The sequence below is a fragment of the Vulpes lagopus genome, chromosome 6, assembly GCF_018345385.1.
Source record: "Vulpes lagopus strain Blue_001 chromosome 6, ASM1834538v1, whole genome shotgun sequence".
NCBI classification, from domain to species: domain Eukaryota; kingdom Metazoa; phylum Chordata; class Mammalia; order Carnivora; family Canidae; genus Vulpes; species Vulpes lagopus.
In genome coordinates, this window is record NC_054829.1 from 23544653 (window position 1) to 23558360 (window position 13708).

Genomic DNA, 13708 nt, shown 5'->3' on the forward strand with positions numbered 1-13708 from the left:
TCTCCCTTCTTCCTGCCCCTGCTGTCCCACTTCAAACACTGCCTGTGATCCACCTTTTTAACACCTCCAAGGCCACCACTGCCACTGCCCCCCCCCCCCCCACCTAACCACCCACTTCTCCTCCAGGTCCTTTCAGAGAGTAGCCCAGCACGGTTGCCATGGAGAGCGCCCCACCCCCGTACCATTTGGGGCTTTGAGACCCTAGAAGGAAAGCACCAGGAAACCCCAAAGCGTTCTCCCTCCCGAAAACAATGGCTTCCAGGGTCTGTGCCAGACACAATCACAGCACCCGAAATAGACTCATTGTCCTCTTGTGCAATATCCAGGAATTTGGTGAAACTCATCATTTTTCAGGTTACCGATAATGCAAGTCTGGAAACTGAAACAGGAAGGAACACAGGCTGAAAAAGCTTTTCTCCAGCCCACCGCGTTCCTCTCTCCAGATGCAAGATAGGTTTTTTTTTGTTTGTTTTTGGGGGTTTTTTTTCCAGCAGTACTTTGGTGGGGTTAAAATTAGCTGGCAGCATTCTGGTCACATGCTAGACAGCAAAACAAAAGGGGGTTGTTCCCTGGCAGCTCCTGAAGCAGTCCCGACAGACCTTCCTAATCCATGGACTTCTGGGAAGCTGGCTCCTCAGGCCCTGGTATGGAGGGGCCTCGCCACCGCGTCCCCTCTGTCGTCACCCTGCTGTAACAGGGCAGAGCATGCTGCCCCGGATCTCGGAGCCCGTCTCCATCTGGGAAGGCACTCAAGGGCCACAAGATGGCTTTTGCAAATCTTCCCACTTGGGAGAGGAAGGCTGAAAAAAGGAAGAACTTCTGAAGCCAACAAATCAGCAAACACCACAAGGACATGGAGAGAAAGAGGAAGGGCAGTGTCTGGAATCATGGACGTGGGCCTCGTCTTCCGGGGGAATGGGCTGCTCTTCGCATGCCTAAAACCTAGAAACTCATACATCCAAGCTGTACGTGGCTACGCTTTTCGGATGGATTCTTTATTTCTGGACCCTGATGATAGGGGCTCATTGTGATCTGCTTTGTTCTTCCAGCTTAAAACTGTCACCAGAAGCCCTGGATGAAAAATGCAGCCTCTGATTCATGCGCACAGTCAGGAAACATCCCTTGCGCTCAGTGCAGAAACATGTCCGTCAACTTGGGAAAGGAATCACCGCCACGAAATGTGCTTTTGGCTTGCCAAAGCTTAGCAGCTGCCAGAGCCAAAAACCCAGCTGCCTGGATTGTCTGGGGAAGGTGGTGGCTGGAGTGGGGGTGGGGGGATGTAGAGAAAGAGGGGCTTTCTGAATCACCTGATTTGTGCCTCCACCTCCTGTTTAATTCCAAGCCAAAACCCACCTCGAGGGCCAACTACTCCTAAAAATCGTGCTTAGCACTGCCCCTTCCAGCTCTGAGCCTGCTGTCAAGGTGAAGCAGATGGCTTTTATTGATTAATTTATTTATTTGGAAGGGGCTACTTTGAAGTCAGGAAATTCCAGCGAGACAGAGTGCGTTGCCCTGGCCAGAGTTGTTGTGACAATCATAAGCAGACACCCAGAGAGAGGTGGGTTAAAAGAAACTGCAGCTAGGCTCTGGGAACTCGGATTTTTTCGTCTTTCCCCCGTCCTGGCCTCCACGTCAGCCATGCGCTCATGAAGAAACAGCTCCTTTGCCTCTACGTTCGGTGGTATTCAAGGGTTTGTGTGAGCTCCGTAGGGCCCGCTTTGTCAAAGGGGCTTCGTAAACCAAACAGGCCTCGGACTTGGATCTCATCCTGAAGCCCTCGTTATAGAGACAGACCCAAACAGAAACTTACCCCCCCCCCCAACGCCCAGCACATAAAGTCCTCTTTAATAAACATACACCATTTTTCAGTGGAACAGCCTCAAGGTGTCAAAAGTACATAAAGGTCTGAAAGCTGAAACCCTAGACAAACAGTGGGCTGAAATATATTTAGCAGAAAATATTGAAAGCCACTGGAAAAATATGTTCTCTTCCTGGGATGTTAACAAAGGTTTAGGTTCAGGAAACCTTCAGGAAAGAGCAAGTTGGGTTGAGGAGGAATACTGTTCAATGTAAATAAATCCCTAAAACCTCCTTGGCCTTCCTGGGCCTTGGCTGGAACGGAGTATTTCATTTTTTTCCCCCATTAAACAGGCCACCCGGAGAGTTGGCATTAGAGACCTGAACATGTACCAAATCTGAATGTGCTATTTTGTTTCTGTACATTGAATCAGACCGTGTTTCAAAGAGCAGCTTGTGCAAAACGGGGTGTGGGGGGGCGACCATCCCTGACTAGTGCGCCCTCACTCAGAGTCAGTGACAGATCGGTTTCAGCCCCCCCATTGCCCAGTGTCTTGTCCCCGACAGGAACATACCCTTGGTTATTGCTGCCCAAGGTGATGTCATGCTCACTCGGCCTGAAGGTTCATTTAGGTTGTACCTCTCCTGCAATAAAATGGCTTCAGAAAGACCCACGTTTCCTGCTGTCTCAAGGTAGGAGAGCGAGAGAGTGAGAGAGAGAGAGAGAGAGAGAGAGAGAGGCAGAGCAGGACAGGGCAGGCAGCCACTCTCCCTAAGATGGATGCTGCATGATGTAAGCGGCTGGCTAACTCTCTGGCATCCTTGCAGTTTTAAGTTGCCAGCAAAATATTATTAAAAAGATAAAATACACGCAAACCGTGCAGAATGTAGGGCTGCTGTGTTTACATCCGGGTTTTGATGACTCAAAGACTTAGACTCCGGCTTGCTGAAAAGCTCTATTAAAAACACAGCTTTTGTGAAAGCCCCCAGGGAGCAGGAAGCCGGGCCGGGGTGGGTGGGTGGGTGGGGATGGGGAGGGGGTGCGTGATGTCTGGAGGTGGGGTTGGGGGTGGGGTTGGGGGTGGGGTGGAGACCCACCCCCTCCCCCCCTCCCCACCGAGGGCCCCAGGCCCCGGGCTGCCACTTAGGCCCCCACCCCCGCGGGAAGAGCTTGGAGGTTAACCTTCTCTCGGCTTTGGAACCAGAGCAGGCAGGGTTAACCTTTTTCCAGAACATTTATTTCACCATCTCACTGACTAGAGGGAGGAGGGGCAGGAGGCAGAGCGAGAGCCTGCCGCGCTGAGAGGCTGCGGATCACAAGGCCATTCTGATAGCCTCCTGTCCCCATGGCAACTGCAACGGCATTTATCAGTTCCTTCTGCGCACAGGCACAGCAAATCTGCATTGCACATGGCAGGCTTCCAGCATTTCAAATGAAAGAGCACTTTGAACGGCTGCCAAGTTTGGAAGGAGCAGAACTGTCAGGGCTGCTCAAAGCTGGCAGTTTATACTGGGGAGGCTTTCGCTTCCCACAATCCTCCGGGCCTGGCGCGCGGCCAAGTACTTAGCGGAAGCTAAAAAGTAACTCGCTCCCCTCCCTCCCCGCCCCTCCCCTGCTCCCTCCTCCCCTCCCCCTGCTCGCACTCCCCCTCCACGCCATTCACCGCAGTGCTCTCAAAATTTTCCACATGTCCTGTGTCACCAGTGCAGGCTGTACAATGAAAACCAGAACGCAGGCTGCTGCGACCGGGCTCCTATTAATAAGGGGCGGGGGGGGGGGTGCGGGGGACGGGGCGGGTCGGGATCAGAGGCACTGACAGTCGGGGCACCCTGTCCCCGCCGTACCTGCCGCCACCGCTGGGTGCGAGCCCGCGCGCGCGCGTGTGCATGGGCGCGCGTGTGCATGGGCGCGCGCCTTTCACTCTTAAAAATGCATTAATGAAAATAAAAAATAAGAGCAGCTTCAGAAGGGGTAGACAGCCTGAGCACGGGGGTGGGGGTGCGGAGGGTGGGTTTCGGTTGGCTGCTTTGGAGCTTCATTGAGGCTGGAAAATGGAGGTCATGCAGGCAGCGTTGTTCAGATCCAGCCTTTCCAAGAGCCCTGGGGAAGAGGGTTGTTATTGAGAACGGAGCCCGTTTCTAGAGCTTTCCCTGAATCTCTCGAGTGTCACGGTGAAAGCTCTGAGGCCGCCGGTGGGGAGGGAGTCCGGAGATGGCTTTCCATGGAAAGTTTACCAGATAACTTCTGACCGTCACGCAGAGCACAAGGGCTTCTGCTAGCAGAAACTGGGAAATTGGCGTAGCGTTCACTGTGCTGGATTTAAAAAAAAAAAAAAATTATAATCTACACTGAGATCAAGGGCCCGGGCTTTATTTTCCAGTACAAATAGAACGAAAATTGTCTGCCGCTTAGGCGGTTGGATAGAGTTCAGGAAAACTATGTCTGGCATTAATTCCAAAGTGGAGGTTTTGGTTCAAGCGAGGCCCATTAATTTCAGTAAACTGTTTTCACTAGTCCAGACCCTGCTGTGCAAGGACTATTTATTACCTTTTGCTAACCTGATGTCTGCAGAGTTGTAAAGCAAAGGGAAAAAAAAAAAATCCAGGGTGGAGATATCTATATCTTGGATCAAATGGGTTTTGCACCTTCCCTTTGGGGGCCATGTTTTATGGGGCGTTTTCTATCCTTGGTTTTTCTTTATCAGGCCCGGTTGTTGTTTTTTTTTTTTTTTAAATCTATCTTGCAATGAATTAGAGGGGAAAAAAAAATCCTGATGGAAAGGAATCTGGGTGAGAGCAAATACCTATCTTTTGCCTCTTTCAGGGGGGCACCTCCAGGCCACAGGATGTTTTGTGTGCTTGTCCCAGGCTTCCAGGTCCAGTGCAAAGCCCTGACATGATTCACCTCAACGATCCAGTCTAAAATACACCAAGACAGTCAATTTTGGCATTTGTTCTCCCTTAGGAATTTTACTAGCTGCCTTAGAAAAGCACATAAATTGTTTCCCCCTCCCTCTTCCCCCCCCCCATGCCTCCTCTCTGCATCCCCCTCCCTAGTCCATCTTGATGTCATTTCAAAGAGAAGGATGAAAAGGGGGGATTTGTCAGGAGGTCAGGTTGGTGAATGTGTCTTTCCAGCCCCCAACACACACACACACACACACACACACACACACACACACACACACACACACACACACACCAGCTGAGAATGTTAATCAGAATTAAAAGCCAGTCAGTCCTATTAAAGCATCAAACATCAAGACCTAGAGGATGGGGACTATAGGGTGGGGGGTAGACCGGGTGGGGCTGAAATGTGATTCAGGCCTCTGTACTGACTTACTAAAAGAAAGCAGGGGAAAGGTAGCACCAATTTGATCAGCTTGTCAAATGTCAAAATTATTGGTCTTTTAACTACCCCCCCCAACCCCGCCCCAGCAGAGTCAAGTTTTGTGCCTTTCCCAAGTGTGATTAATCTCTGGCAGAGGCCAGAAACAGGAGTAGGTTTCTTGGCTGCCCGTTCTGATAAACAATCTGTTCCTGGGAAGAGTAGGTGAAGGGGGCGTAAATTGAGGGGGTAATCTTGGGGTGTGGTGCCGTGGGGGGGGGTCGTCGCCAAGAGGAGGCCAGCGTAGCTAACTCTTGCAAAGGCCCGCCTTCCCGGAAAATGCAAGTGCCCTTCCTTGGAGCTCGTGGTTTTGGGGTGGGTCAGGTTTCCTGCCCTTAAGAATGTGAGCAGACAGTGAATCCATTCTTGCTGCCAGTTCACAACGTCCAGGAAAGGTCGGGGCGGGTGGCGGGTGGGGGGGAGGACCCAGAGGCCTTGGGGAGCAGGAGGTGAGGGGAGGGCACCCTGGGCATTGCAGACCACCAGGTGGTGTGTGCAGCTGGCCAGGGGGAAACCGAGGCAGCCGCAGGAACGGCTGGGGGCTGGGTGGGGCCTATGGTGCTAGGAAGTATTGCCAAGCAGAACGGGGGGGGGGGGGGGGGGGGGGGTGTTGTGCAGAAGATGTTCAAAACAAAAGGAGGGACGATTTCCCTGCGTCGGAGGTCGCTGGTAAGGAAACTGTAGGCAAGAAAGCTGGCTGTGGATTTTGCAGTGGGTTTATTGTGTGGGCATCCAGGCAGAAAGCAGCAATCTGAAAAAGTGGGGAGGGGGAGAGTCTGTGGGTGAAGAGAAATCAGTGCCGAGAAGGCTGTGCACGGCTGGGAAATGTCACTAAGGAGAGTGCAGTGGCCCTGGATACAAGGTGAATAATCGGCTGCCTTTTGGAAAGAAATGTAAAAATATCAATAAAGGCAAGAAACCCTTGTCTTCTCAGCTTGAAAAGCAAATCCACCTCTCACCTTCTGCCTCTCCTCCCCACCCCAACCTGCACACACACTCAGGCACCCATACACACATACACACACACACACACACACACACACACACCCCTCTTGTCCACTCTGCATCCAAGAAGCCTGGACCAGGCTCACTTTCCTTTGGATTTAATTACACGAAAATGCTGAACAAAACCCTGTAATTACACCCTTAGTCCCTGCCACTCAGACCCAGCACACTTCCTGCCTTAGTTTTGTTTTTTAAAGAGGAGGTCACTGCCTCTTTTCTTTCCAAATTGACCAAAACAAAAAAGTAAAAACCCCAAATAAATCCAACTGCTCCAAGCTTCAGCACACCAGGGATTTGGGGATGGGAAATCCGTGTCCCTCTAGGAAAGATGAGAGAAGACAGCCTGACCTGGCTGCTTTCTTACTCTGGCTCTTAGGTAGAGGGGCAGTCACTACTTACTCATCTGCCCTCCCAGAAGAACAGAGATGGCAGACTGGCCACCCCAGAAGGAAATCTTCCAGGGACAGGGTGAGTGTGGGCAGGCCTTAGTTAGCATCAGGCCTCCATTTCCAGGTATTTTACTGAGAAGGGCTTGGAGCTGGAAGAGATTTGCGACCCTGGCTCACCTTTCTATGGCCTGACGCATTAACATACAGAATTTCACAGCAAGCCCCTGAAGTAGGGAGAAGAAATTTTAATATCAACACTCACACTCAATGTGTGAGGAAACTGAGGCCCAGAGAGGAGAAATAGATTGCTCTAAGTCACGTGGCTGGCGGGAGTGGTGAACAAGCACTGTCTCTGTCGACTTCTATGCTATTACCTCAGGAGACCAGGACATCTTGGAGGAAATGGAGACTTCTAGATTTGGGGCTGGAGCCAGGCAGACCTAGTTCATCATTAGATCCCCAGGACTGAGAAAGTGCTGCCTAAAGGAATAGTTGAATAACGGAATAAATGGCAAATGGAAGAGCACACATTAAGGAGCTGGGGAATGGGAACCCATCAGGCCATCTGGTGGCCCAGTTTCAGCTTTGAAACAAAAGTAAGTGATGAGAATAGTTTCACACCCACTAGGGACATATCAGGCTGGGATCCTCTGGGTCTGGCCAGAGAGGGAAGTTCAAGTGAAAACATGGTGGTCCTCTAGATGGATCAGGGTTGGGGGTACCCTTTATTCCCTCGCTATCTCCAGTGATGCCTATGCCAGGCTTGGTTGTCAGGGGTGTAGACCTCCCCTGGACTAGAAGTGGTTTGTTGTTGTTGTTTTAAGATTTATTTACTTATTTGCCGGTAAGGGGGTGGGGAGTAGAGGGAGAGGAAGGGAGAGGGAATCCCAAGCAGACTCCCAGATGAGCACAGAGCTCCACCCAGGGCACATCCCACAACCCAGAGATCATGACCCCAAGATCATGACCCAAGCTGAAATCAAGAATAGGATACTTAACCTGCTGAGCCACCCAGGTGCCCCTGGGATAGAAGTGTTTTGAGGGCAGCAGCCAGAGTCATCAAGCAGCTTCTAGCCCAACGATAGGACAGTACAGACTAGGTCGGTGTGCACAGTCAGTGTTCTGTGAATTAGGTGAGAACAAAGATTTGCTTCTTGTATGATATGGCATGTGGGACTGGAAGGAGGTTCCTTGCACCATAAAATGCACCCTCTCCACTTTTGTCCTTCGCCTTGATCATTTAGCCTGGGGATCCTCCTCCAGGGTGGACATTTAAAATGCATCTGTCCCAGGGAAAGGTAATTCAGTAAGTTTCCTAATAACTTTGGTGTGTTCTAGAGCTTCAGATTGTTCTCCATTACTCCTGCGTAGGGCCAGGGTATAGAAAACCCAGAGAGAGAGAGAGAGAGAGAGAGAGAGAGAGGGAGGGAGGGAGAGAGAGAGGAAGAGAGAGAGAAAGAGAGAAAATCTCAGGGGATGCCAGGGAAGCATGGTTACACCATTTTGCTCAAAGGTGACTAGTGACTGATTTTACCTCCAAAATAACGGGTGTTCATTTGCGCATAGTTTTGCAGCTACTGGGACAGCAGTGACATTCTTAACCCGCAAAGTCCTGTGCGGAGAGGCAATTTTTTGCAGTTTCTTAGAGGGATGTAGGGAGCGTCCCCCCAAGCCCCCACCCCCCAAAAAAAGCTAGCAGCTGGTGGGTCTGAATAAGGAATACTAGGTTTAAAGCCAAGAGAACCTGGTCTCTAGTAATTCTGAACTAGCTCTGGACCTGCTTTCCTCACCTATACAGGAGGGTGATGAAAGTAACACCTACCTCACAGGGCCTATGTGGGGATTGGTGAGATAATGTCTGGGAATGCACTAGACAAATGTCATTCATTTTATTGTTCATAATCTCTTACATTTTTATTAAGGACATCATAATATTGTATATTCTTCTTCTTTTTTTTTTTATAATATTGTATTTTCCATGCGGACCAATGAGGCAGGCAAATGAGGCAGTGAAATCATTCCCATTTTACAGACTAAGAAACTGAAGTTAAAGTGATTTGCTCAAGGTCAGACAGCTATTTAGGGTCAGCCAAGTCCAAGTTGAACAACATAATGTAAATATGTGCAATGTAAGCGTCCTCTGTTCCTCCCTCTCCCCGAGTGAGGAGTTGACCGCCCAGCTCAGGCAAGTCAAAATATTTGCAGATCGCGGCCATCCACCCGAACCAGTGACAGCAGTGACGGCTGCCCCGGCTGTACCAGGCTTGACCGTGGGACCGGGAGGGCTTCCCGCCCCGAGGCCCCGCCTTCGGGCGGCCCCAGCAGGAAAGCAGCGGCGGCGACCGGTCTCCCAAGTGGCCGGGCTCTGGAAATCCCCAGCGCCGGTGGGCCCGGTGGGAAGCCTGCGCCCCCGGGGTCGCGGGGAGGGTCCGGGGTCTGCGCACCTGTGGCCGTGACCGCTCCCCCGCCGGGCTCTCCGCTCACACTCGCCCTCCAAGCTCTGTCTCCGCTACTCTCCTTCCCGGGGTGTGGGTGTTTGTATTAACCCAACCGGGTCAGTGAATAGCACCCTTGTCTGGCGCTTCTCCTTTTTTCTCCTCTAGGCCTGGTCCCTAGGAGGCTCATTCTAGGGTTCCTTTATTTTTGGACCTAAAAAAACAGCAGCTTTTGCTGAGGACAGCGCTGGGCTCCCCCTTGCCCTGGCACGCTGGCGAGGAGGAAGCGGGGAGGAGGCAGGAACCAGACGCGACTCCCTCTGCCTTTCTTCCCTTCCTTGCTCCCCGCCCCTTCAGGAAGAAGCAGTGCGGGCTCTGCTCGCCCCGCTCCGCGGCCGCGCCAGCCCAGCCACCCCGTCCCCTTCCCTTCCCTTCCACCCAGACTCGCCCGGAGCGCCCGGCTGGGCGCGGGCTGGGCATGTCCTGGCGGGCGCGCAGGCTCCCCTCCCCAGGGGCTCTCAGCGAATCACGTTGTTCTTGGGCTTTCACGCTCGAGTGGCTCTTGCGTAACCCTGGCCTAAGTTGAGACTTTTTTTTTTTTTTTAAATACCAGAATTAATACTTTAGGAAAAGGCCAATACTTCCGCCACGCAACCCGCCCGGGAGTAAATGTGTAAATTACCGTGCTGACCGGTGCTCCCACCCTCAGAGCCCCCGAGGGCTCCTGGCTCCCCGGGATGGGGGCCCTTGGAGAGGCCGGAGGAGGGCCCAAGCCAGACGTTTGTTTTCTCCGGGTCCTGCTTACCACCCGGCTCAGCGTTACCAAAAAAGGCCTTTCTCCCGCCTGGGTCTGAGCGCTTGGCCCGTGCAGCTTTGCAGCCGGGTGATGCGAGGTTCAGCCGGGGCCTCTTCGAGGCCGAGCCAGTTGGTTGCAGGGATGCCAGGCTGAAGAGTCCCCAGGCCAACCCATCTCTGCCACAAACCGGCTTGGGGACAGAAGGGAGACTGCAGGGAGCTTAGAAGTGCGTGGACACGCTGCGAGCGACCTTCTCACCCCTAAGGTTGGGCTGTGGCCTCTGGAAAGGCCAAGTGGAGAGCTGACCTTTTGCTCCAGCTTTGGTGGGGGATGGGTTCTGAGGCTGCCAGCTCAGAAGGCATGCTGGGGGAGACACAGCCTTAGGAAGGAAATTTAGGGAGGACTGCCTGCCTTTCCCCTAGAGCCTGGTGGAACCTGGCTTTGCCTGATTCCCAGACCCCACTGTCAAGAGTCTCTCCACCTGATGCCTTAGGCTGAGCATTCCAGGCTTCCTTCCTCTCCATATTGTGGAGGCAGTATTGTCACGTGGGATTCGCCTTGAGGGGGAACTCTACCTCCAAAACATTGATGTTCTCGCCTCTCACAATCCCTGACATCCCCAAACATGGCCATCTCAGACAGGCAGGACAAAACGGATCACCCTACTAAATGAGGGTGAATCTTGGACAGGGGGAAGGGTATCAAGAGAGCTACGCTTTTTAAATTAAAGTATTATGAGGCTGTAATGGAAGTTTGTTTAAATGCATGTTTATTTCTAACTGTGTCTGAAGACACCCGGCATGTATGTGTATATATATCTCTCCTTTAGTAACAGTGAAGACAGAGACAGACAGGGAGACGGAGACATATGTGCGCGCATACCAAACATAACACTGTGACATAGTCTCCAACTTGCTTTCTCTAGCAGCCTGGCTAGAGGGTTGGGGCTAGGTTGCTGTTCCTCAGTATTTCTGGTTTAATAAAGGGATGGGCTGAGTAAATATTAATGTAAAGAAATGGGTGAAGCAGCCTAGCCAAAGCTAATGAGCCTGGAGCCATGGGCTGGTGGGGATGTCACTCCATTTCCAAAGCTGTGTTTTGACTCACCCCAGGGTAGCTGTGGTGTGGGGAGGGCTGAAGTTTGGAAGGGTGAGGCAATGCTCTGGAGCAGCTCTTGACAGAGCAATCACTACTGGGAACCAGTGGGCCAGGGGAAGTTTATTTTTGTTGGGGGGTGCACAGTGAGCTCACTTTTTTTTTGGCAATAACAGAAATCTGGCTGCTCTGAGATGAAAGAGGGGCTCCCTAGGGCTCTTCCTTCCCTCTTTCTCCCTATCCTGATAACTCCCCTTCCTCTGCACCTATGACCCCAGAATGAGTGGGAGAACCATGTGCTGAGGAGTGCTAGAGCCCAGAGCAGGCTCTGGAGGTCAAGTGTCAAAATAAAAAGAAGTACTTCTTGTTTCTTCAACTGAACTTTATTACAAGTAAGAGTGAATAGTAGTCATGAGAATAATGATCCTCACCTTTTATGCGATTTACAAAGTACTTTCACATATTCACTAGCAATAGTACCAGCATTAATACCAATACTAATAACAACCAACACTTACGGAAGGCTTCCCATGGGCCTGACACGGTGCTCTACACAGCGCATGCTGTATTTGTTTGAGTCTGCGGCAACGGCAGATCCGAAACTTCTGTACATGTAAAAGAACTCACTGGCACAACCTGTTTGGAGAGGGAAGGATGGAGGTTGGTTCGGAAGGTGTATTTGCATAGCACTTTACATGAGAATGTAATGAAGAATGGGGGGACTGATGGAAATTCGGAGCACTGCAAACCACCTCTGGGAACCTGAGAACCCAAGGTAGCTTGCTTGTCACAGCTACCTCTCTGATTTTACTGGATTCCGATCTCAGCTCCATCTCTAATGGCCATGTGACCCTGGGCAAGTTATTTAACCTCTTTTGTGAGCCTGTAAAACAGAGTTCATGATAGAATCTACCTTGTGGATACTATTGAGAGTTTAATGATGAGGCAAGAAAATCACCTAGCAGTGTCTGGTTCGCAGTAACCTCAGTGAGTTACCTCCTAATTATGACAAGAAGCAAAATGAAATCTCAAACAATTCTAATGAGTTGGGAGCTATGATCCCATATGTACGGGTGGAAAAACGGAGAGAAGGTAAAAGAAAGTAATCAGATCAAGGTCACAGAGCCAGAGAGTGATAGAGAGGAAATTCCAACCTGATCCCGCAAACTCCACAACCTGAAATGCCGGTATATTGCTTCCTCTCTCCAGCCTTGCCCACAACTATTTCAATTTTCAGAGGAGTGGGAGAGGCAGACCCAGTACATAGAAGAAATGGTTGAACTGCCGTGACTACAGCTATGACCAACATGCCTGTTCCCCAATAAGCAGTAATGACGAGCAGCGGTCCCCTAATGGAAAAGAAATCATGGCCTTGCTCAGCCTTCTGGGGCACTGTGGAATGAAATCACAGCACGTGAGAAAGAATTTTGAAAGCTGCCACTGCGCTCCACAAAGAGATGGCAAAATCATTAAACGCTGCCCCACCTTCTTTTATCAAACCCGGAAAAACCACTCACCTGTTTGGCCTCTCCAGCACCTCCCCCCCCCTCCCTGCCCCAACTGCAGCTGTGCGCAGCCAGTAGACTGTTTTCCTTAAAGGCCTCCGGGTGCTCGTAGCTTCTTTCAGCCAAAATTTTTAGAATGCGACTGTGGGGGGGGGGGGGGGGGAGGAGTAGCTCACCCTGAATTCATTTAGCTCTGTCGTTGAAACTCAGGTTCCTAGACCAGAGCACAAGAACACATCGAAAAGGCAGTTTCTGGGTAAATGGAAAACAGCTAATTTTGCAGGTGCTTTGGCATCGGTGGTAGCAAGTGAACGTAACATCCATACGGGGTGGGGCCGGCGGGGGGGGGGGAAGATCTGATTACAGATAAAACGAGAATGAAATTCGCGACGAAAATCCTGAAACTGGACATTTAAATGCACTGCCCGGGGTGGGGTGGGGTGGGGAGCGGGATCGGAAATGACGCTTGTGGTTTTTAAATGCGTTTTTACTTGGGAAAGCCGGGCGGGGAAAGGAAAGGTCATCGTCTGTTTAATTTCCACCCCCAGCCCAGGACGTCCAGCATTAGCTCGCCGGGCCTCAGCTGTTGTACACACACGGGGAGGGGGAGGGGAAGGCGGAGGCGCGGGGGCGGGGCCGCCGGGGAGGAATCTGGGCGCCCTGCCGCGCATGCGCCCTCCCCGAGCAACAAGTGGCTCCACAGACAGAGGAAGTGTAAAGGGGAGGGAGGGGGGAGAAGTGGTGCAGAGCATGGCGGTGACGTCAGCGCTCCGCCCGGGCGGCATCCCGCGCGGCCAAGCCGGGGACAGCGCGAGCCGCAGCGCGAGCGGGAGCGCCGAGACGCGCCTCCGGAACGTAGAGTAACAATCACAACCCCACATTCCGGGCGAGTGCGAGCGGGAAGGGATGCGACCCGGGCCGAGGCGCCGCGCGAGCGCCCTGCAGCCAACGTGAGCGCCGCCAGCCGCGGCGGCCGGGGCGCCGGCCGGGCCTGGGGGCGGCGGGAGCCTGCGTGCGTGCGCTCCTCTCCTCTGCTCTCGTGCGTCCTGGAAGCAGTGGCCGCGGCGGCTCCCTCCGGCCGTGCAAACCCAGCCGCCGCCAGCGGAACGGCCGACGCTGCGGAGGGGAGAAGCTCCTCTCGGCGGCCACCCCCTCCCTCCCCCGGCGACTTCAGCAAGACTGGACCCGGGCACCGGGTGGCACTGAGCCCTCTAGCCTTCGCCCCAGTGAGCCTGGCGGGGAGAGGACGCAGCTCGTAGGGGGCCCCCAGGGAGAGGAAGAGACCACCCCTTTCGAGC

At 52.6% G+C, this 13708-nt stretch overlaps 1 long non-coding RNA gene across 1 annotated transcript; it reads right to left on the reverse strand.

The window, feature by feature from the left end:
* Positions 1-2979: 2979 nt before the first annotated feature.
* Positions 2980-9535, reverse strand: LOC121493308. The gene is made up of 3 exons (XR_005988444.1): positions 9024-9535; positions 4602-4716; positions 2980-4111 (listed from the first exon to the last, which is right to left on the reverse strand). It is a non-coding gene; the product is annotated as an uncharacterized LOC121493308 (long non-coding RNA).
* Positions 9536-13708: the final 4173 nt, after the last annotated feature.